This window comes from Aquarana catesbeiana, linkage group LG02, assembly GCF_042186555.1.
Source record: "Aquarana catesbeiana isolate 2022-GZ linkage group LG02, ASM4218655v1, whole genome shotgun sequence".
Classification (NCBI taxonomy): domain Eukaryota; kingdom Metazoa; phylum Chordata; class Amphibia; order Anura; family Ranidae; genus Aquarana; species Aquarana catesbeiana.
Window position 1 is genome coordinate 397,238,475 of NC_133325.1, and position 25,909 is coordinate 397,264,383.

Here is a 25,909-nt window from a genome sequence, read left to right on the forward strand (position 1 = left end):
GGGTTGGGCTTGGCCCCTTAGTTCCAGTGAAGGGAACTCTTAAGGTGTCAGCATCAATAGACATTTTGGATAATTTCATGCTCCCAACTTTGAAGGAACAATTTGGGGATGGCTCTTTCCTGTTCCAACATGACTGCGCACCAGTGCACAAACCAAGGTCCATAAAGACATGGATGAGCACATTTGGGATGGAGGAACTTGACTGGCCTGCACAGAGTCCTAACCTCAACCTGATAGAACCCCTTTGTGATAAATTATGATTAGAGCAGAGACTGCGAGCCAGGCCTTCTCATCAAACTTTAGTGCCTGACCTCACAAATGCACTTCTGAAAGATGGTCAAACATTCCCATAGACACACTCCTATATATATATGTCTGAGCATACTTGTATGTGTGTTTAAAAGAATATTCAGAGGTCGGATCTTGTTTGAACATCTGACATTATTTAATATACAGTATATGACCTCTTTACTGTCCTTTCTTTTGTGGTGAAAATCTTCAAAAATAAAGACATTTGTTATTAAGAAATCTATTTCATGTTATTGTTCCTATAGGGCTTTGGTTAACCCATTAACCCACATATACACTTATGTGGCTCTTGTACAATGTGTAAACAAATACAGGAGCCTATGGTTTGCATGTGACTATATTTATCTTATTGGTTATAAGTCACAGGTATTCTATTCATTTAACAACAGTTTGCACAGGAGTCCGCCTAAGTAAATATATGAATTTAACTTTTAAGTACTGCACTTTACTAGTACAATAAAAGTCTGGAGTCTAGCGTCTCCGGTATAGTGATTCTGCAAACTGATTCAGGTCAATAGAGAAAATAAATCATATACCTAATTTATCAGTCCATTCCCTGATTGTACAAACACTGCCTCTATTATATGTATGTTTGAAAGATGTTAAAAAATATTTTCCGGGATTAGCTTCCTAATGGCACCAAGAAATGTTTAAAGCATGCCAGTGACCTTTGTTTTCTTAATCATTTGTCTTTGAGCAGACCCTGTGTTGCACTTTTTAAAATAATCGTTGGCGATGATGACACAATATTACTGCAGCTGCTCCACTCATTTTCCTACTTCTGAAAAAAGGAAGAAAAAAAAAAAAAAGCGAACATTCAGAGGCCTTATCAAGATTTCTAAAGGAAAAACAGATGTTGCCCCATCATTATCATAGAAGTGAAATGTTTCATTTCAAAAATGTAATAAATTCTAATAAAGAAAATAAATGTGAGTTCAGCCCCCATCTACACACAGATACCTTAGATAAATAGACTGATAGATAAATCCAGTGCATAATATCATTATATGTTTGATGGGAAAGAAAACAATGCAATCATTAAACAATTCTTATATGATGCATGATGATTTTTTGTTTCAAGTAACCTTACAAATTAAAACATTACTGTGACATTCTAAAGGAAAAAAAATTCTATAAATACATTTTTATATTGGGAACTTGTGCAGATTGTATCACAAAATAATACTTTATTACATGTGATTCACTAACTTGTATTGATTAATAATATATATGAAATAAAATATGTGGGGGCTGATTTACCAAAGGAGTTAAGAATATTCACACAATGTGTTGCTTGAATATTAAAACATTAAAAATATCCAATCATGTGCAGAAAATAAATAAAGAGGAATTAGCTTTTCACATCGTTGGATAATTTAAGTGAATATTTACACATTCCGTGAAGATTCTCAACTTCTTTAGTAAATTATTCCTAATACATTAAGTAAATATTCACTTTAATTATTTGATCATTTGAAAAAAAAAATTATATTTATTATTTTCAGCCTGTACATACTTGGATATTCAAAATGAACACAGCTACAATGTATTAAGTAAAGATTCCCAATTCCTTTAGCAAATCATCTTTACTGACTCTGTTTCCCAATACTTATATATATATATAGATATAGATATCTACATCTATATATATACACTGTATATGTATTGGCCTTGTATATAACGCTGCGGTTTTTAAAAATGTGCATTGTGGAATTTATCCAGAATCAGAATTGTTACGTCATTTGGTTCTAATCCCTTAACTAGTCTGTAATGAATACAATATGTATATTTTCTTTTGGGCTTTGGTGATTTATATGCAGGCTAAATCCTAAACATAAACTTAAGTCATAAAACAAACTATAAACAATGTAGGTTTGATTTGACGTCCAAAGATTGACATAGACTTGCTAAGGTTGCATAAATTAGCCTTTTGCTTGCAACGGTATAGTAAAGCAACTGTATGGCCATTTAAGTGTGAACACAGTCTGGATCTGTGTATGAGTGTGTCACTTTCAATTCGGGTGGATAAAAGGCGCAGGGAAGTCAGTGTTCAATTTATATACAGTAAGAGGTGTGTGTTTCTGAGAGAAGTACATGCTTGCCAACCCAATGTAAGGAACAATATGTTAGCTCCAATTTCATTTTTCTTTCCATCTTTTTGTGTGTCCAACTGTCCATTTGTAATAATTTACAAACTTTTTAATGTAAAAAAAAAAAAATTAAGTGATTAAGCCATCACCTTTGGTTAAGCTGGTCATACACTTTATGAATTTTGGTCAATTACCGAAGAACCAACTGAAATTTACTCTGTGCATGGCCCTGTCGGCACCCTCCCGACATCATTTGAAATATCGAAGGAGCCAGATGGCTCAGTCGAACAGAGACTGTATTAAATCAGATGCAGCTGCTGTTCGGGTATTCTGACAGCTGCTTGTACTGGCTGTCAAAATACAATAGCCACAGTGGGTAATCATCCATCCATCCATGCTGTATAGCTGATGGAAAAAAAATCTAATTGTGCATGACCACCTTTACTCATACAGCTCTCTGTGCTTATTTTCTATCAGTTCTGCCAGTGGCAGTAAATTACATTTACCATACTGAAAAGGTAGGCTGGACCCCATGACAAAAATCATTTAAAAAAAGTGCCATTACCTGTAAAAGAAGTCTTTAAGTATTTGCCTTCCCTGTTGCCCACCCCACTGTACACCTCTCCAGTCACTAGAGCTGGTCTCCTGAAGTCTGCTGGGAAACTGACCCTACTGGAAATGTCAATTTCTTGGGTTCGCTGCAGCTCTGGAACTCTCTCTGATCTCATATCATCTCTCTCCTTTGCAGTGATGTAAGATTAGGAGGAACCAGAGAACTGTGGGAGGCCCAGGAAATCAACAATACTGGAAGGGTCAGTTTTCCAGCAGGCTTCAAGGGACCAGTTCTGATGATCGGAGCAGTGTTCAGCATCATTAACATCAGGAATGGTAAGTAGTTAAAGTGTTACTAAACCCAGGAGACTGTATTCACTTTATCTGGTCTCCCACAGTATGTAGAAAATGGAAATGCAGTTAATTTAATAAATATAAACTGCTAAATACCTTTTCTCATCAGCAGTATATAGTAGTCTTGTGACTTTTATCAGTGTCTGGGTAGGCACTGGTTAAAGCTTGTAGGAGTTTTCATTCTCCTCTGTCTGTCCTATGAGGCTACATGACTCTGACCCTCTGTCTGGGAAGTGCTGATTAGTCTTGAGCTGATCATATGCACCCTCACAAGAAAACAAATACTTTTTAGCAATACACACCAAACTGAGCATGTGCAGAGTGCCCTCAATGGTCTGTTCTATCAGAAGATTGATTGGGGGACTGTGGAAGAAGGGGAGGATCAGAGAAGACAGGATCAAACAGACTTTTTACGCAATGTGGAGGATTAACCCCTTCGGTTCCACAGTGAGTATAACAAGTATGCTTTACTGGATTTACAGATTAATTTTACTGTTGTGGGTTTAGCAACACTTTAACAGCAATTTAAATAGAGACAGGCTTTCTGTAAACAGCTTGATTTTCTCCCACGCGTCATATCTGGCCATTGGTTTAAGCTGTTTATATGTAGCCCATGCACTTAACACTGTAGTCTGAAAATATAACCACAGCTTTCTACAGAATGATTATTGCTTAAACGTGCACCAGAACACTGAGCATGTATATTTTCTCTTATTCAGAAAATGCTGGCACCAGCCGAGGAGGCAATGTTAGCTGAAATGTATCTCAGATCATTTAATATTTCCCCAGAAATAAGCTGTCCCGGATGTGTCTACACAGAACTGAAGTGGATGAAACAATTCTTCCCTGTGATGGCTATTTTCATCTGGATCAGGCGATGATCAATTTGAGTCTATAGGTAACTTAAACGAAAAATCTTTTCTTTCTGAAGTTTTGAGGTTTTATTATGCAATGTAATTTCCTTAATTTAAAATTAAATTCATGTATATTGTGCCAGCACGTTTGGTAGCACTTTCACTGGTAACATAGTAACATAGCTATATAGACACATAAGATCAGTTTGGTTGGAAGCTAATCAGTGTGTTTCCGAGAAGAAGCTGAAGCACCTGTAGGAAACCCTGTAAAGAGAGGGTAAGCATTCCAACTCCTTGCAGACAGTGGTAATTCAGCCCAGCATTCACAGAGCTGCAAGGCAGGAGTGTTATCCATTTATCAATTGAGATCAATTATTTCTAAGGACACCTAGTATTGTACAGATACTCAAATGCTAACATTGTATAGTCTTTAAAGTGTACATGAACTTTACAGTTTAATATACCAATAATGCTACAGTCACTGTAATAGATTTGCTCTGGTCAAACAAGGACAGATCTCTCTTTGAAAACAAGAAGCAGTGACGGATCATCCCCACAATTGTGGGGAATGCCATTACTGACATCTTTCTGAAAATGCATATCTTTTATTTTGACCTAATGGCTTTACATATTCTAAACAGTACAGTAACATAGGTAAAAGCCATAGTTGGGGGTCATTGCTGAGAGTGCAGAACTGCATCTCCCTCCCTTGTTACTAGTGCACAGCGTATTAGATTGGTGTACCATCCTGTGTTTAAAGCGTCTGCTCTCCTCCACCTGTGCTACAGCTGCCCATAGTTGGCATAAACGGTACACCACGCATACAGGCAAACCCTGTTTCTATGCAGAAGTGAGCCTGATTTTGCACTTTCCAGCTTTAGTAAATAAACCCTATTGTGTACTTAAAAGTGGGGTATGCCTGTACTTGTCCATTTACTTAATTTCTAGAAGCCAGGGGTTAATGGGTAGTTGTCCATGCTTGGTGTGTTTTCATGTTGGCTGTGGGCAGTTGGGATGAGGGAGTGGAGTGTGACAGCAGTTGAAGTCAGAGCAGATAGAAAGCAGTGTCCCGGTAGATGGAGGATGCTGTCCTCTAGTTTCTCACCACTGATCTGAAGTGCTCATGCGGCGCAGTACTTGCCATGAGTCACCCCCTCACATGAGCACCCCACTCCCAAGATGGCTGTCTCATCTGCACCCATCTTTGTGCCTGGTTGGGGTACAGGTAATGAGTGATCTTTTATACAGTTAAACCGGTCTTTTTTTTCTACCATAGTTTGCAACAGGTTAGTGCGCAATGTCAGGTACTACAAATACTGTAGTGGTGTAAAGAGTTGCTGGACAGATTTTTTTCTCCACTGGCATAGGAAGGAAAGGCTCCTAGTGGTCTCATGCCACATAGGTAAAGCCAGTTCAGGATTTTTAAATGGTTCTATAGCTGCTGAATTGCTAGGTTTCCATGAACGCTTTTTACAGCAAGTGCTTACTAAAAAATAGACAGTTGCTATTTGTATGATATTTCAGTGGTGTTTGGGTAAGAAGAGAGTATAGATGCAAATAGTGCTTTCTGGAGTTTTCCTTTAAGAATTAGCACATTTTATTGAATAAGCCAATGCTTTCAGAATGGTTATTCTCATATATTACTGATATCTTTTTAGAACCACTGTTTAACAATAAGGTCCCACGATTTTGAATATGTTTAGCTGTCTTTGAGAACCATCATGAGTTGGCCTATAGCTTGGCTTAATGATAAACCTAAAATTATGATGTGTATAATGCCCACTAGTCAATCCACTCCCTGTGTCTATGCCTATGGACACACATATTTTTCTGAAGAAGGTTATACCTTTAATTTGGAGGTCACACAGTTTAAGTTTGTAGCCTTTTATTACTGAGATTAACTATATGTGTGAGTTTTGCTTGAGTGTAACCCCAAACATTTTTTTATTGTTCTAGGGAAAGTGAAGAAAGTTAAGCTGGCCATAGAAGGATCGAAATTTGCTCAGTGTGTAGCCATGCCTGCTCGACATAAGTTGATGGTTTGTAATGTTGGAAAACTTTTGTTGATCAGTGTATTCTGGCAGTGGAGCTTCCCACTGTCAGAATACAATATCCCACCTCTCTTGTTTGAATGGAGGAATCTGTTAGTTTTTTTTATTCAGCCCGCTGGCTAAATGAAAAAAACTACCTGTCTATAGCCAGTTCAAAGTTGGACTCTTTCTAGCTGTCTGTGATCTTGTAGCAATTTGCTTCAATGTTGTCACCAGATGAGAGGTGTGGTAGAATCTGCAACAGAAAATAAAATAATAATAAAATAAAAATGTGTGCAGAAGTTGTAGTATTTTACAACTCTATTTAAAAAAAAAAAAATTTGTCAACACTCTGAATTGGACAGTAATAGCATTCTACAGACATAGTACAGACTGAGTAGAATTTTCCAATACAAATAAAAAAAAAGTTTGGCTGAAGAACAACTTTAAAAAGACTTTACAGCAAAGATGTATAATTTTCATAAATACAGTACTACATGTTTTTAAATTAGGCAATATGGTGGGATTAGAAGTTTCAAATTTGAATTCCTGCTAGGGCAGCAGTGTGTGTTTTCCCCACATTTTAAAGGCTAATATCTAGGTGCTCTAGTTTCTCTCTACAGTCAGGCTCACTGGTCGGTTAATTGGCTTCTGCCAAATTTACTTGTGGACTTCATATAAAAGGGAGCCTAAATCACCATTTGCAATATGCCAATTAAAGCTCTAGGCTGTAATGATTTGTCTGTCTCGCATTCACAAGACATTGATGAATGACTGCTTCAAGTGAAAATAAAACTTCACAACTGCAAACAATTATGGAAAAGAAAGTGGAGATTATGAAACTAACCTAAGGTCCTACCAGCAAAATGTAATTTTTTTTTCCTCCCACCATTCTCTCTATTTATTGTTAGCGGTAAAAGTCAGGGCTCAGCTTCGAACCTGGCAGAGACCTCCAAATTCTCAGTCTAAATGTTCTTTTTCTGAAATCTTATACTCTGCAAATTTTATCAGAGTACAAGCTAGGCGTTTTTTTCTTAATTGATCTTTGAAATATTAAACATTATCTACTGTACAAAGATTAAATGCGTAAGTATTCCTGTTTTGAAAACCAAACCCTCGTAATAACCTAGTAACACAAATCACATTCCATGAATTTTGTAAACATTGTGGTGTTTTTAGCAATAAATTGATGCAAGATGGATTTTAGGATTTATTTATGTATTATAGTACCTTTAGCTACAAGCTTAGAACACAGGGGAGCTGGATCAATTACCACATAAAGGGCTGAATGTACTGTGGGAAGTCTAGAAAGCGCTCAGTGATCCAGTTTATCATCATGCAACCGTGCCATTCTGTTTTCTTGTGGCAATGACTTCTGGGAAGAAAAAATAAACATAAAAGCAAATGCTACAGCACTGTAAAGAAAGCGATACATGTCTAATGAGATGAATGTACCTCAATGATATTTATGTAAAATAAAGTACATTTAAAAAAATCTACTTTGTCACAAAAAAAGAAAATTTATTCCAGTTTTGCTAATTGATTGAGAAACTGTTGATGAAATTTATATTGTAAAGCGCTGTGTAAACTGTTGGCACTATATAAATCCTGTATAATAATACTAATAATAAAATAATGTTTAAAAATTGTTGATGTGACTGAAATTGACTTAAAGTGTATGTCAAACCAAAACCTTTTTTTTTCTAATCTTAGATAGAGAAGGAAGCACTTAGAACCCCTTTGGATTTTTATTGCTACCTGAGGCTCTATAAGAGAGATTAACCTCCTGTCGACCACTCACAGAAAGTATACTGTGCTTGGGTGACAAGTGCGGGCACGGCAACATACATGTATGTTGCCCGTTTGCTTCCACATTTGGGGTTGCGCCCCCTGCTGACCCGTGCTGTGAAGCAGCAGATTTCAGCCAATGATTTTGACTGAAACCTGCTGACCAGCCATGTCTAATCACAACAGAGCCCTGTGTTTACAAACAAACATTACTATGTGAACAGCAATCTGGCTGTTTCTTCTCCCTGAAAAACCGGGGGGAAAAACAGCCAGATTAGTAAGTAAAAGCAGCACAGATTACACACATTACACTTGTTAACACAGTTAAACCCTTAATTGACCCTAAATGTTAACCCTTTCCCAGCCAGTGTCATTAGTACATTGTCAGTGTACAGTATTACCACTGATCACTGTATTAGTGTCACTAGCGGCCTTAGTGTCGGTTAGTGACCCTCTCAGCCTGTGTCTGTTAGCTCCAGATTGCCCGCACTCTTTCACAGTCACACCATAAGTCACTGATCACCACCATTACAGTATGGCACCTATAGCTCCGTAAATTCCTGTATATATATATATATATATACGTATATATATATATATATATATATATATATATATATATATATATATATATATATATATATACGTATATATATATATATGTATATATATATATACATATATATATATATATATATATATATATATATATATATATGTATATATATATATATATATATATACCATAGTTTGCAGACGCTATAACTTTCACACAAACCAATTAATATACACTCTTAGGGATTTTTTTTACGAAAGACATTTGGCTGAATGCATTTAGCTTAAATTTATGAAGAAATTCAACTTTTTTAAAAAAAAATTATATGTTTTATAGCAGAAAGTAGAAGATATTGTTTTTTTCACAATTTTAGGTCTTTTTTTGTTTATATACTAAAAAAAAAACAAAAAAACCCCGTGGTGCTCAAATACCACTAAAAGCAAGCTCTATTTGTTAGAATAAAAATGATATCAGTTTAATTTGCGCACAGCGTTGTATGAATTGCCAATTAAAGTAGCACAGTGCTGAAGAGCAAAAAATGCCCTGATCATGAAGGAGGTAAAGCCATCTAGAGGCCAAATGGTTAATACCCACTTCTTGTCTTGCTGAGAAATAATACATGAATGTCTCAATACATGCTGTTGTCGTTTTCGTTCATGTCAAGATTGCTCAAGAATCATATTATGTATACCAATATCTTAGCAATGCCGAAGGTATAACCATATAATTGCCTAATGTTGTTTTGAAGCATACTTTTGCCTTACATTTTTAAAAAAATATGAACAAAACAAACTGTGACTACATGCACACATAGAATGTACCTAGTACACAGTATATAATATTGGTCCCTTTCACATGACAAGCATGTAGGTGTGGTAAATCCCCATTAAATAAAGTGTACATTTTTTTAAAAATAATGTAAATCTTCTGATTAACATTCACATTCTTCTATGTGCAATATGTTAACTGGAGTTTGAGCTCAGATTGGACTGTTTTTTTAAAAAAAATAAAAAATAATGTGTGTGTGTGTGTTCACATGCCTGAACATGTGCACAGACGATTTGAGTAGTGTACCCTATTTATAATATTCAAGGATAAGAGAGATTACAGAGGAATTTCCTGCCACAGAATTGTACTACTACAGATTAGGAGATCTGAACTATTCTGTATGTTTCTTACACCAAAATTGCCTTTACTGACTGTTCAAATTACACAGATGAGTCATACTTAACAATTCAATTACAATTTTAAATCACTGACTTCAAAAATGACAACACCACTAGTCATCAGAAACAATTTATATTTTATTGAGGTAGCTTAGTTGCTATTTAAGTATTGGGGATATATGATAATGCAACATGTGCCATACACAGAAAACAATTACAACATTCCTTGCTGAATAAGAAGGTGTTGATTCCACCGGTAAGACCTCTTGGTATTGTGTTCACTTTTGGTGTCACTCTCAACTTGCATGGTGAAAGAATATAAAAAAGTCTGGGAATCAACCACTTTTGGTGCATGGGCAATAACTGGGTATTTTCAAATTTTGGCCAATACCAAGAGCCTTTGAAGTTAGAGCTGAAATCTCACTTGAGGGAAAATTTCCCTGCAAGGCAGCCAGATTCTTCTACAAAGAAAAGAGGAAGAATACCACATGCATGCACTGCTGCCCCTGTTGGATTAGAATCATGAATGAGTCACAGCACTCAAAGGGAAATGCTCAAGTACAGGAAGATATTGCCCTGCCTCTCAATCTGGTGGAGGTATCTTATACATATGACTACTATTCCTAAACTTTAGGAGCAACTCAACCAAAACTTTTATTTTTAGTTTTTGGACAAAAACTAAATACCTCTGTTATATTTTTATTACTATCACTGATCTCTTTAGGGAAATTTCACCCAACTCCCTCCTCCTTGTCACAGGGCCGTGAAGTAACATTTAAAGTAACCCTACAGAGATTCTAACCCTTCCTCATTTTACAGGAAAAATATGTTTTTTTTCAGTCTGTATCCAAACTGAAGTTACCATCACTTCCAGTCCCAATGGGTACGCAGACCATGATAAACACCTGACAGGGGTCCAGCGTTTTCTCAGTTAGAAACTAAAAAAAATGTTTGGTTTGAGTTGGCGGTTTAATCAGATATTTGGGCTAAAGAAAAAAGTGGTTAAAAATAAATATAAGTGTGGTTTGAGGCTGTGATAAAGTAAAGGACAGCCACATTGCTTCATGATGGACTTTATGGGTGCCCCATCTCAACATACCACATGTAATCTCAGATATCTCAATTATACCATTGGTTATAATGGTGCTGAACAGTAGTACTTACGGTTTACTTATGGCATATAACACATATGGAAAAATAATTTTACGTGCATGTGATTATGTTCTGAAACTTTTTTTTTTTTTTTTTTTTTTTTAAATAATGTTTCATTTTGCATACACAGGTGGTCAGATATGCTTGTAACATATACAAACTGTGTCAGCTGCTTAGTAGGGCAGCAAGAGAGTCATTCTTTACTCTGTTCCATAGATATGGAGAATTTCCTACAAGTGAAGTTTACTATGAAGCGTATACTCCAGAGCAGCCATTCTCATCCTTTTCAACACAGAGGAACCCTTGATATAACTTTCTGGTCTCAGGGAACCCCTGCTAAAAATGTCTATATCTACAACTCATGATACATTAGTGTAATGGTCCGTGGGAAGAATGCTCTTACACTTTAGATACTGGGAAGAATTGCCCCCTTACAAATAGCTAAAAATATTAATGGTGGCAGTGGGAACTTATCTAAGAGGGAGAATTTCCTAATTTCTCAGGGACCCCCTAGCAACCACTGAGGAACCCTAGTTGAGAAACCCTGCTCCAGAGTGCTTTTGTTTTTTTTGGGGGGGATATCTGACCATTGTTAAAAATCTTGCAGGTGCAAGCCAGGTTGTAACAAACTTCATTGAAGTGTGTGCTGATATCATCAAAGGTGACTGTAAAAATAAATAAATTAGAGATATTACAGTGTGCATGTACAGATATGTCCACTGTGATCATGGTCAGGACACATAGATGACTTCATACACTGGTCCCTCTAAAGGGGTTTCAAATGATAAATAACCCTATTGCCTTTTTTGCTCTGGATATGCTGTTTTGCTTGGTGCATGAGCACATAACAGTGCTGGAGGAGAAGTTCCAGGACTCCCATGGGTATAGGGCAGAAGTGATGTCAGCTTGGGGAGGCGGACCGCTTATGTATCTTCCGAAGCCCTGTGAGCACCTTCAGAGGCCGTGATTTTTTATCATCGGCAGCACGGGTACACTATCCAGATTTGGATTTGACTAGATACATACTTTAATGTGAGTTGTTATAACATTTTTAATAAACTGCCCATTGCTGCACTGGATGACGCTTCCCTTTCTATACTGGGTTCACACAAATGGTGGAAGAAATTGCATATGATTCAGACAGGAACTGGATTCAAATTGCATGCTGTTCTTTGCAGTGCAATTTGCCCCATTAATTTTGTATGAATGCAAATTGCACTGTTTCGGGAGCATTTTCACAAGTACCAGTACTTGTGAAAAACTTTGTATCGGCCCCAGTGCATCCCTAAGGCACACTGTAGCAACTTATGTCTGCTCCTTTGTTCAATTCATTTAGTAAATTAGACACAATATGAATGCATCTTAAATATGTCCCAAACTGTGCATTTTTCTGTTTTTGATTATGTGTTTGTACGCACATTCTGAAAGCTGTGTATATTAGCCTTTACCGACTGCACCAAAGGGACGCCAAAACTAGATGGTAAAAAAGTTGGAAGAAGCTTTATATATATATATATATATATATATATATATATATATATATATAGAGAGAGAGAGAGAGAGAGAGAGAGAGAGAGAGAGAGAGAGAGAGAGAGGGCTGCATACTGGGATTTTGAGAGAAAGATCTAACAAATTCCTTTTTGCAGTATACTAAGGAGAGAAACAAATGAAATATATGGTGACAAAGCTGACATGTACTCTGATAACATGAGATATCCAAGTCACAGGAAACACATGGGGGGGGGGAATGTATAACTATATTCCAAGCTAGAAGAAAAAAAATACGATTCCCGAAAGATCCACGATGCTGGTCCTGCTGTATGTCACTTACTTGTATGGACGGTCCAGTCCTGGCACACGTAATAACTGCCTGCAGCTTTGGCTCGTATAGAAGGATCATGCCTAAAAATAATCACTAAAAGTTATTTCAACTCACATTCTAAGCAACAGTATCATAAAAATGAATTGGTCTGGCTAAGAATTGTAGATATTACTGTATATATTAAAAAAGTAGGTATGATTAAAGCTGAAGATTAATTTGTTTATTTTTTTCTTTCATGGTCCCTCCTCTTCCCATTTATGTGCCAGCAAGAAAAATAGGCCATATTGCCAAGCCATTATCATGATGCCTGCCGAGCATTAAAGCCCACTTTATTTTTTTAAATTACATACATTTTTTTAAGACTCAGTGTTTCGATCACTGGATCTCTGTGCTTCTCTATGCAATGCAGTGGGACAGCAGGGTGCTGTACATAGCTTCCTGAAAATATTACAGCCTCCTGCCTCAGTACTCCTCTCATGAGTCCCCGGCCCTGATGCAAGGAGGAGTTATGTAAATAGCAAAAACCCTGTAATGAGTGATATCAGTCTGGGCATTTGTTGGCAGATTGCATTTGCATGCAGATCGCACTAATTCCACTTTTGATGTTGAGCCTCCATGACTGAAAGGGTGAAATCTAATGAAAAATATGAATATGGAGAATGAAAAAAAGAAAGAGGATAATTGTAATATAGGTGATTATTACAATTTTTAAAACGCTACAAGTTTTAATTGTATGACCCTATTATTAAAAACTAATAACCGCTTCAGCCCCGGAAGATTTTACCCCCTTCCTGACCAGAGCATTTTTTGCTATTCGGCACTGCGTCCCTTTAACTGACAATTGCGCGTTTGTGTGACGTTGCACCCAAACAAAATTGACGTCCTTTTTTTCCCACAAATAAAGCTTTCTTTTGGTGGTATTTGATCACCTCTGTGGTTTTTATTTTTTGCGCTATAAACCAAAAAAGAGCGACAATTTGGAAAAAAACGCAATATTTTTAACTTTTTGCTATAATAAATATCCCCCAAAAATATATAAAAGAACATTTTTTTTCCTCAGTTTAGGCCAATATGTATTCTTCTCATTTTTTGGTAAAAAAAAAAATCGCAATAAGCGTATATTGATTAGTTTCTGCAAAAGTTATAGAGTTTACAAAATAGGGGATAGTTTTATGGCATTTTTATTATTAATTTTTCTTTACTAGTAATGGCGGCGATCTGCGATTTTTTTTGGGACTGCGACATTATGGCGGACACATCGGACAATTTTAAAACATTTTTGGGACCATTGGCATTTATACAGCGATCAGTGCTATAAAAATGCATTGATTACTGTAAAAATGTCACTGGCAGGGAAGGGGTTAACACTAGGGGGCGATCAAGGGGTTAATTGTGTTCCCTAGCGTGTGTTCTAACTGAACAGACGATCTGTCTCTTCTCCCCTCAGAGAACCGGAAACTGTGTGTTTACACACACAGATTCCGGTTCTCTGTGTGTCAGCGGCAATCGCGGGAGCCCGGTGGTGATCGTGACCGGCGAGCACTCTCATCGGCTTGGGGGAGAGCGCGCCCCTAGTGGCCACAGGGAGAAGTGACGTTACATAATGTTGTTTCGCCCAGCCGTGCCATTCTGCCGCAGTACAACAGCGGCGGCTGGTCGGCAAGTGGCTAAAGGTATATCTTATTTGGGAAAATTTGTGTGTCCATATTCATAGACCCAGGAAGAATATTGGCCTGTGGGCACTATGCATAGTGCACCCCTAGCACTCAGTGCTGCAATATACCGGAATGTTTAGCTCAGCAGCAACATTTTGGTGGTGAGTTGCCCTGAACTGTTTATTCACACTTGTTACCAAATGCTGGTTGAATTTGTTAAAAATGCTGGAAAATGTATGACTAGCATTAGGGAATGAGTATGGGAGTTACTTGCTTTTGTCATAAATGTATGGAGCTGTTTAAGTACACTAGAACAGGAGGGTGAGAGTGGTGCAAGGAGGAATAGTGGCTATGCTGCAAGTACTGTGGGAAGTGAGAGCAGGCAGAAGATGTGTGTTAAAACAGAACAAAACCTGTTGATGGAACTGTTTCCCAAAACAGTTAGATTCAAGGCATGGTTGCTTGTGCTACCAACTGAACTGCCATGCCATTAAATGGCTGGTGTACTAACAGATCACATGTGCAGCATCATGACAACTGCAGATCAAAGAGAGGCTAAGATGACAGTTTCCTTAGCTGTAAAGGATACAGCATGTATTTCAACTGTATTTTCCCTATTACTTACATCATTCCATGTGTCATAAGTTCATTTGGTGGGGTTGGAAATTTTTAGTCACTGTTTTCTAGTAATATGCTGGATCCATGGACAGATCACATAATATGCTTTGACTAGTGGATGTTAGTGGCGTACTAATGTTGGTGCGGGGGGTGTAGTCTGCACTGGGTGCACTGGCTGAACCAAAAAAAACTATGCTTTTTATTTAACTATACTCCTTTAAAGCCTGCCATAGACGGTAGGAATCTTGGCCAGTTCAGCAGGGACCAGCCAAAATTCGAACCATGTATATGCAGGCTGAATGTACCCAAGCTGATCGATTGTTTAACTTGGGTACAACCAGCCTGTCGGATATTATATGTGACTATTGCTAGTGGCTATTGTAGCCCCTAGCAAAAATCACTGCGTTCTCTCAGCGGGGGAGGCTTCCCCCAATCACCCATTGAGAGAACACAATGGCTCTTCGGAAGGGTTTCCTTCATCAACACTGACTGCGGTTGCAAGAAAGAAAAACGCTCCATCTATTGCCGTCTTAAGTCCCTCCCACTATTAATGTAATTTGACCACACCCACAATTTTCCATGGTGCGCTATTTGCACCACTTTATTTCTAAAAACCAGTTCTTCTTCGTTAAAAAAAAAAAAAAAAACTAACCAACCCCAGGTGCCAGATGTGCTAGGTATGCCACTGGAGGATGGACAGTATATGTTCCATATAAAAAGAGTTCTTCTGTGAGTTTCCTCTTTCTTGTATGAATATTTAGAAGTCCTTATGTATGTCCCTATTAAATAAAATTCATGAGTAAGGCTTTTATAAACAGATACATAAACTGTAGATGCCTTGGTAGAATCTGAGGAAAGTGTCTGCACTGTAAAAAATATTGTCCTGGGTCTACTCAAAAAACCGAGGCAACTATTTGCATCAGCTTTTTAAGTACTGTCAACTAAACTTATTTTTGTCTGACTTATTAGACTTTTCATGTTTTAAGTAAATCCAACTCAATTTTTTTAGTTTATAGACCATAGTGTTTTAAGTTAGGAATACATACCTTAACTTGTCTGGAACTATAGTTTTAAGTAAAGCCAACTAAATTTTTCCAGTTTATAGACCATAGGTTCAAGTAAAGCCAACTCAATTTTTCCAGTTTATAGACCATAGGTTCAAGTAAAGCCAACTCAATTTTTCCAGTTTATAGACCATAGGTTCAAGTAAAGCCAACTCAATTTTTCCAGTCTATTGAAAACGTTAAGTAAGGAACACATACATTAACCACTTGCCGACCGCTGCACACCGATATACGTTGGCACAATGGCAGTGGTGGGCAAATGGGTGTACCTGTACGTCCCCTTTAAATGGAGGGGCTAGCGGGCACGCATGCGCCTGCCCGCCGCGTACATCGTGACCGTGGCCAATGTCCGCCGGTCTCCCATCGATTAAGTCACAGAGCCGCAGAACGGGGAAGTGCCTATGTAAACAAGGCACTTCCCCTTTCTGCCTTGTGACATGACAGAGATCACTGCTCCCTGTCATCGGGAGTAGTGATCGATGTCATGTGAGTGCAAGGCCATCCCCCCACAGTTAGAATCACTCCCTAGAACACACTTAACCCCTTCATCGCCCCCTAGTGGTTAACCCCTTCCCTGCCAGTGTCATTTACACAGTAATCAGTGCACTCTTATAGCACTGATCGCTGTATAAATGACCATGGTCCCAAAATAGTGTCAAAAGTGTCCGATGTGTCCGCCATAATGTCGCAGTCCCAATAAAAATTGCAGATCGCCGCCATTACTAAGAAAAAAAAATTAATAATAAAAATGCCATAAAACTATCCCCTATTTTGTAGACGTATAACTTTTGCGCAAACCAATCAATATACGCTTATTGTGATTTTTTTTACCAAAAATATGTAGAAGAATACATATCGGCCTAAACTGAGGAAAAAATTTGTTTTTTTATATATTTTTGGGGGATATTTATTATAGTTAAAGCAATGCAGTGCTAAATCGCAAAAAGTGCTCCGGTCAGGAAGGGGGTAAAATCTTCCAGGGCTGAAGTGGTTAACTTACTTATTTCAAGTATTTATATAGCACCATTAATTTATGGAGCACGTTACATATACATTCACATCATTCCCAGCCCTCAAGGAGCTAATTTACCTACCAGCATCTCTTTGGAGTGTGGGAGGAAACCCACGCAGGCACAGGGTAGAACATGTAAACTACAGGCAGGTAGTGCCAGGGTTGGGATTCGAACCAGTGACCCTTTTGCTGCTAGACAAAAGTGCTAACCACTACACCACTGTGCTGCTTAGCTACTGAGTTTTAACTGATAATAACTTGTAACTAACTCCATTTTTTTAAGTTGGTAAAACTTATTTTCCAAATGTATTTGAAAAATGTTTGAAGGTTTTTATATAAAAATAATACAATAATATGTTTTTTAAAACAAGGAATATTCTCATGAAACAGGCTTTCAAAACAAATTAACATTTATTATTTATAAAGTGTTACAAATGTAATATTATTAAAGCAGCACCAAATGTAAATGTAAACATAAAAAAGAAAGAAAAAAATGCCTCTTTCTCAGCTAATAAATCATACTGAAACACACACATGTATATACAGTATACAGTATCTGTAAAGAACATAGAATACAGAATGTATTAACTTTTTTTAAAGCCTTTTAGGAAAGTAATTAGCACTTTAACCACTTCAGCCCCAGAATAATTTGCCCCTTAATGACCAGGCCATTTTTAGCGATACGGCGCTGCGTCGATTTAACTGATAATTGCGTGGTTGTGTGATGCTGTACCCAAACAAAATTGTCGTCCTTTTTTTCCCACAAATAGAGCTTTCTTTTGGTGGTAGTTAATCACCTCTGCGTTTTTTATTTTTTGCGCTATAAACAAAAAAAGACAGAAAAAAATGGGATAGATTTAGGGACTTTTATTTATTTTTTTATTACTTTTACTGGTAATGGTGGCGATCTGTGATTTTTAGCTGGACTGCAACATTGGACAAATCTGACCCTAAATGACCCTTTTTGGGGACCAGTGACATTATTACATTGATCAGTGCCATAAAAATGCACTGATCAATATATAAATGACACTGGCAGGAAAGGGGTTAACACTAGGGACGATCAAGGGGTTAAGTGTGTTCCCTGGGTGTGTTCTAACTGTAGGGGGGATGGGCTACCAGGGACATGACAGAGATAGCTGTTCCTGATCTCTGATATGTCATCTGGATCTTGTTGATCCCTGTTCTGCCTCTGTATACCGCGATTGTGGGTCGCTGGCTGACATCAAGGAGTTGCACGCCCGCAACTCCTGTGCAAAGACCGACGTATACCTACGGCAGTTTGCGCAAGAGAGCCGACCTGCCACAGTATGACGGTGGTTGGTCGGCAAGTGGTTTAAGTGTGATTTTCTGAAGATAGATTCCCCACATCTAGCTCTAAATAGATCTTCTGAAAAACTTCAAAGGTATGTTTTAGGTTTTCAGGGTAGCTCAGGCTAAAAGCATAAATGAGTCCCATAATCATTCTTTCTGATACGAAATGAGAGTGCTGTATGAAAAAAATACACTATACCAATATGCTTGTTTTTCCTGCCAATACAGCATAAATATGGTATATTTGTTTTTGAAATGGAATAACATAGTGCAAAGTGGGTGAGACTTTAGGTTACATAATCTAACGTTGAATGTCCAATATCTCAAAAACCGAACAAACAGAAAGTTTGTTTTTGTGCTACAAATCAGTACAAACGCAGCACAAACAAATTGTATAATTGTTTTTAAAGTGTAATAACATGTGGTGCAAAGTGGGAGAGGTTTCATCAACTATAATGCATAATATCTCTGAAACCAAACAAGCACATACGTTCATTTTTACAGCACAAATCAGCACAGATGCAGTGCAAATGAATGCTATCTTTGTTTTTACATTTTAATAACATTGGGTGCAAAGTGGGCGGGGCTTGATGTTACATAATCTGAATATGAATTCCAATATCTTAAAAACTGAACCGGCTGAAACATTCATTTTTGAGGCACAGAATAGTTTTTAAGCTTAACAGCCGGCGATCCCTCACCCTGCATCTTGGTTGCGTTCTGCCTTTGCGTGTGCACAAGTGAGTTGTCGCAATAGGTGAATACAACGGGTGTATGTCCATTTATTATAAATATATTAGTCTGCAAATAAAATAAACATTTTGGATGGTATGTTAAGCAACATTTAAAGCAAGTGAATGATGATTTGCTCAATGTTCACTCTTACCTTTCAATGGCATTGCATGGCTTTGTAGTGACTTGGAAAAATTCTTGTCACTGATGGCGCTCTTTTGTCCTGATGGGTCTCAAACGTATGGGAACTACCTTGTGCAGGTTTTCAAGGTTTCAAAAGATGTCAAACTCTTTAAAATATACAGCATTAAAACTCGTGCAGTTGCACGTTTGGCAAACATATGCATCCCGCACTTTCAGTCAAATGAAAAGATAATTTTTTTTACGTAAATGTAACTCAATTGGAATATGGAAATGCACATACCTTAACAGTTTTGTCTAGATTACTCAATATTATACATTATTTTTGTAATTTATGTAAAAAGGTGTGTTTTAAGAACTAATGAAAATTAAGTAAGGTACTTAAACTATCAAAGTAAATTAATTAACATTTATTGTTATGTTGAAAATTATAAAAATTTTATGTTAAAATTACAAGCCAACAGAATAATTTTTATCAGTGTGTGTTGCCCATACAGCCAGTAGGCATCTCCCATGATCATTTTAGTAAAAAGAAAAGCATTCTCACCACACGCTGTGTCCATGCCTGGGCACATCAGCTGACTGGCACATTCCTACCAGCAATCCAGTGTATTAGAAAATGTGAACACACCAAGGAATAGAGATTTTGATTTTAAACAATTTCATGAAAAAACTGCAGTGACGTTTCAGCCTCCATGGCTCTTCTTCAGCCTGTAAGTAGACTGAAATAATTGGATGTTCTTCTCCACAATTACCTAAAACAAGAAATAAAAATGTAAAATGAGAAAAACACACCCAAGCTCTACCGCTATATATTATACTTGGTGTGTAGAGTATTCAGTGCTCTGGCTAATTATGCTCACAAAAGATCCATGAAAAGTACAGGCCGGCAACTTGACAGCATTAATGGGTTGATTTTTTAAGTTAATTTTGCCCTTCATACATAACAAGGGCTGCTTCCCTTATATATACCTGTTTTTAATGTCATATTTTTAACCTTTCTAGATGGCCCAAGGCCGAAACGCGTCAGAATTTTTGGATGATGTTACTGCTGTATTGCTTACATAAATATTTTCTATGGAGAAGCTGATGAGTTGCCGGCCTGTACTTTCTATGGAAAAATGTAATATGTTGCAAGAAGTGTTATTAGCTCAGCTATAACTGTTGACTATATTATATAATTAATATATTTGAATTATTTATTTCAGGTACTTATATGGCGCCGTCAATTTACGCAGAGCTTTACATATATATTGTACATTTACATCAGTCCCTGCCCTCAAGGAACTTACAATCTAAGGTCCCTAACTCACATTCATACATACTAGTGCCAATTTAGACAGGATCCGATTAACCTACCAGCATGTCTTTGGAGTGTGGGAGGTTACTGGACTACCCGGAGGAAACCCATGCAGGGACAGGGAGAACATGCAAACTCCAGCAGGTAGTGTCGTGGTTGGGATGAATAGATGGGCAGATCTCTACCCAAGGATGCCTGGAGGTGGTACATCTTAAAACCACCAGTTAATCCCCCATGTTGACTCTGGAAATTGTCTGGCTTTCCCCACTTTTCAGGGAGAACAGTGAACACCCATTGATTGGTCACATAAACTCTGCACCCAAATCTCTTTAGTTACTAGCAAATGTTTGTTATGTCTCAGGAAGTAACCCATACATCTCACATATTGTTAGCACTTATTGTGAACTACAGGTAATGTATGGCTTAGTGGTTAGCACTTCTGTAGCAGCTTGCAGCACTGGTGTCTCCAGTTTGTACCCTGGTCAGGACACTATTTGCATGTTTTGCATGGAGATTACATGTTCTCACTATGCTTGTATAGGTTTCCTCCCATACTCCAAAGACATGCTGGTAGTGTAATTGACTGTTATCCAAATTGGCCCTGGACTGTGTATGTATGCATGTTAGATAGGGACCTTGGATTGAAAGCTCCTTGAGGGTAAGGGCTGATGTGAATTTCTAGTATGGAAATTGCTGGTGTTATATAAATACCTGTAATAAACGAAAAGACGCCTCAATGAAAAGGACACATTTGCCCATTGTTTGTAATACAATGACCTGCCATTGTGTTTTGTGTGACTTGCCTATTGGCAGAAGTGGAGTGCATGTGACTAACACCACCCTTTCCTCTTCTTATTGAGGCATCAGCCAGATCACTTGGGAAGTTTCAAACAAGCTGGACCTATGTTTTTCTGAATCATTATCAAACATTTTATGACCATTCCAATTTCTGTGATTCTCTCCTTCCTCCCTCTTATTCTCCAGCCCCCTCCTTTACACCTTATCTGATCAACTGCCTAAATTCTATTACTTTTGACTGTCTGTGTGTTTTTTTCAGAGACTTTTGTCTTGCAGATTTATTCTTACCATTTCCGTAATGCTTTCCATACACTGATCGAAATTCGTCTGGTTCTGCAGAGGCTGTTGATTTACTAAAACTGGAGAGTGGAAAATCTGGTGCAGCTCTGCATAGAAACCAATAAACTTCAAACATCAGCTTGTTCAGTTAAGCTTTGACATTAAAAAAAACTGGAAGCTGATTGGTTTCTATGCAAGGCTGCCCCATATTTTTCATTCTCTAGTTTTAGTAAATCAACTCCAGTGTGTGGCCATTTCTGCTCAATAGAAGTCAATTGTTTGATCAACATCCGTTGAAGGGACATAACCAATGGGTAGTACAGTACAATTTCAGTACAATGTCCTGATGGGGGGGGGGGGGTTCCTCCATCCATCTTGCTTGTGTGGATGGAGGAATCTGTTAGTTTTGTTTGTTTGTTTTCAGCCTGCTGTGTATGTCCAGCTTAACCGCTTGCCGACCACCGCATACAGATGTACCTCGGCACAAGGGCACAGGCAGGCAAATGGGAGTACAGGTACGTCCCTTTAAATTTGTCATCTTTCGGGTGCGTGCACCCGCCATACAACGCGGGAGCGTGCCCGCCGGTCCTGGGAACTTGATGTTCTCCGACGGCCCACGTTTGCGGTGTGGAGAGGTAGAACGGGGAAGTGCCTATGTAAACAAAGTATTTCCCCGTTCTGCCTTGTGTCATGACAGAGATCCACTGCTCCCTGTGATCGGGAGCAGTGATCGCTGTCATGTCCTAGGTAGCCCATCCCCCCCACAGTTAGAATCACTCCCTAGGACACAATTAACCCCTTCATCGCCCCTAGTGTTTAACCCCTTCCCTGTCAGGGTCTTTTACACAGTAATCAGTGCATTTTTATAGCACTGATCGCTGTATAAATGACAATGGTCCCAAAATAGTGTCAAAAGTGTCTGATGTGTCTGCCATAATGTTGTAGTCACAATAAAAATCGCAGATCGCCACCATTACTAATAAAAAAAATAATAATAATAAAAATGCCATAAAACTATTCCCTATTTTGTAGACGCAATAACTTTTGTACAAACCAATCGATATACGCTAATTGCAATTTTTTTTTCCCAAAAAATTGTAGAAGAATACATATCGGCCTAAACTGAGGAAAAAAAAATTTATATATATTTTATATAGTTTTTTATATAGTAAAAAATATTGAGTTTTTTTTCAAAATTGTTGCTCTTTTTTTGTTTTTAGAGCAAAAAATAAAAACTGCAGAGGTGATCAATTACCACCAAAAGAAAGCTCTATTTGTGGGAAAAAAGGACGTCAATTTTGTTTGGGTACATCGGTGCACAACCGCGCAGTTGTCAGTTAAAGCGATGTAGTGCCGAATCGCAAACAATGCTCTGGTCAGGAAGGGGGTAAAATCTTCCGGGGCTGAAGTGGTTAAAGCCTATTTCCACTTTTGCAGTCAGATTTGAGAAAACTCATATGCTGTTCATGTGTTCAAACAGCATGCCTACATTTTTCTTGAATATCTCTTACTTATTATGTGTTTTTCAGGAGGAGGTGTCATGGTTGACTGCATAGTTTTTTTTTAATTATAATGTTAGAGTGAGCCTGTCGCCCAAATCTGTCCTTATTACCAAACATTGCAAGAATCCCAGCCTCTACACCTTTAACCCTTTGTTAGGACAATATTCAAATCTAGTTACAATTTATAAAATATAGAATTGGGACTTTAAAGGTGCAATAGATCACACATAAATTATATAAAAATTCTCATTTTATCTTAGAAAATAGTAAAAACATATCAATAAAAAAGAGTTTAAATTCAATATAACAATACAGTTTCAAATAGTGCAACTGAGGAATTTGTTTCTCAACATGTTTCACCACATGCCGTGGCTTCTTCAGGAGAATGGTATTTATCAGGCACTAAAGAGAATAGTATGCAAAAATTACAAAATGAACAAAGATACATATGAAACAAACAGCAAGTCAATCAAGATACAAATATTAGTGTGGTATTATCTAATATTTGTATCTTGATTGACTTGCTGTTCCTGCTGTTTGTTGCTTCCCCCTCGCCCCTAATGGATGGGGCGCCACTTGTGGTTAAGCCCGTACAGCCTAAAATTCCAGTTTTGGGTGCCTGGGAACCAGTTATGACATTCCCATCAACATTCCTGGAAAAGGCAAAAATTAAGTGGGTGCTGCAGTAACTGTCAGCTGGAGACTGGAAACAGTAGCCAAGTATATATCAACAGCACACCAAGGATCCTTGAAATAAAGTCCAAGTGTTTATTCAGTGATGACATCACAGCGTTAAGTGCAATATTTCAGGACCACACAGTACCCCTTCATCAGGCATATGATGGCCCTGAAACTTTGCACTTGATGTCATCTCCGAATAAACGTTTGGATTTTATTTCTTTTTTTTTTTTTGCTTAGTGTGCTGGCGACATATACTTTTGGCACCTAGGAGGTACAGGTGCTGCATACAGCCTACTGTCTTAATCTATGAAATGCTGAAATATATGCAATGGCTGTATGCTGTTCTTAGTGTCCCTCGTATTTAGGGCCAGATGGGTTCAGGGACATATGCCCATATGCCCCAAATGTGGAATTCCAGTACTAGATGTTCTGCATTTTAACAATACTAATATTTTACTTATATAGCACCACTATATTAAGGTGAACATCATGGCCACTAGGCTGTATGGACACAATAGCTTTGGTTTACTAAAACTAGAGTGCAAAATCTGGTGCAGCTCTTCATAGAAACCAATCATCTTGCAGGTTTGTTTTTATTTTTTTGTGAAAACTTATTTGAACAAGCTGAAGTTAAAAACGGATTGACTATTATGCACAGCTGCGTCAGATTTTGCACTCTACAGTTATAGTAAATCAACCCCAGTGGGTTTTAATTTACTAGAATAGTGTTCATTTACTAACCTTTACCAACTTAAATATGGTCTATTAAAAATCCCTTTATTTAATTCCATTCACTAAATCTGGCCATGCACAGCTCCAAATTTAGTCAATACCTGCTGAATTGTAGGAAATTTAAGATTTGGGTGGTCCTGTCAGCATATGGCTGTCTAGGCAGCCTTATGCCCTGTACACACGTTCGGACATTGTTCGGACATACCGACAACAAAATCCATGGATTTTTTCCGACGGATGTTGGCTCAAACTTGTCTTGCATACACACAGTCGTACAAAGTTGTTGGAAAATCTGATCGTTCTGAAAGCGGTGACGTACAACACGTACGTCGGACTATAAACGGGGCAGTAGCCAATAGCTTTCGTCAATAGCTTTAACTGATCGGATTTTGTTGTCAGAAAATTTTATATTCTGCTCTCAAATTTTGGGTGTCAGAAATTCCGACAGAAAAAGTCCGATGGAGCCCACACACGATCTGAATTTCCAACAACACAATCCAATCACACTTTTTCCGTCGGAAAAACCGTGTGTACAGGGCATTAGGGTGCCAGGAAAGAAAGAAAGAAAGAAAGAAAGAAAGAAAGAAAGAAAGAAAGAAAGAAAGAAAGAAAGAAAGAAAGAAAGAAAGAAAGAAAGAAAGAAAGAAAGAAAGAAAGAAAGAAAGAGAAATACTTGACCTTGGTCAGTGTCACAGTTAGTGTTAGGGTCAGAGTAAGGATCAAAGTTCAAGGTGAAGGCCAAAGGTCGTGGTCAAAGGTCAGGGTCAGAATTTTTGGGGTAGGATTTAAAAAAAAGCAAAAAGCACACTATTGATTCTGGGCCCTACTCTGGGTACAAATAACATACACATATGCGGTATCACTACGATCGTTGGGGCAGGAGAAATTATTTTGGGTTGTTTTTTTGTGACAAGTTATGGTAATAGCAATAAATATACAGCTGAATGCAGCAAAATGTGCCTTCGCCTGTGTAGACAAAAATCTGCCTGTCAGCACCACCCAGCATCAAACACTTTGATTTAAAAAACTGAAGGAGCCTGAAAAATGATTGCATCCTATCAGATGCAGTCACAGTTCATGTATTCAGACAGCTGATGTTTCTGTGGCTGTCTGGATACAATATGTGGCTTGGAAGGTTCCTCTATCCATGCTAAACAGTTATCTACTAGATTTCTCTTGTTTAGCCTGCGGGATGAGTGATGTACAACCAGTTTAGTCTCACTTTTGCTAGGTTCCTTGAGTAAATCCATCCCAGTGTTAACCACTGAGTTACTCTATTGCTCAAAAGCTTCATGGGAATCTGTCATTTAGAAATGGGTGCTTTGACATGCAGTAGTTCACTAATGAAATAATGTTACATGTTTTCTCCCAGCATTGATGAGAGCTCCTGCCTGCGTGTTACAAAACC

The 25,909-nt window shown here is 37.9% G+C and overlaps 1 long non-coding RNA gene across 4 annotated transcripts in view; it reads right to left on the reverse strand.

Annotated features, from left to right (window-relative positions):
- Positions 1–6,027: 6,027 nt before the first annotated feature.
- LOC141128147 (uncharacterized) overlaps positions 6,028–25,909 on the reverse strand; it is a 68,191-nt gene continuing 48,309 nt past the window's right edge. For 2 of the 4 annotated variants that reach the window (XR_012241647.1, XR_012241646.1), the window contains 4 exons: positions 19,223–19,964; positions 12,683–12,753; positions 7,420–7,564; positions 6,028–6,445 (listed from right to left, as the gene is read on the reverse strand). This is a non-coding gene — a long non-coding RNA (uncharacterized lncRNA). The remainder of the gene's footprint in view (positions 6,446–7,419; positions 7,565–12,682; positions 12,754–19,222; positions 19,965–25,909) is intronic. The other 2 variants (XR_012241649.1, XR_012241648.1) reach the window with 2 other exon arrangements.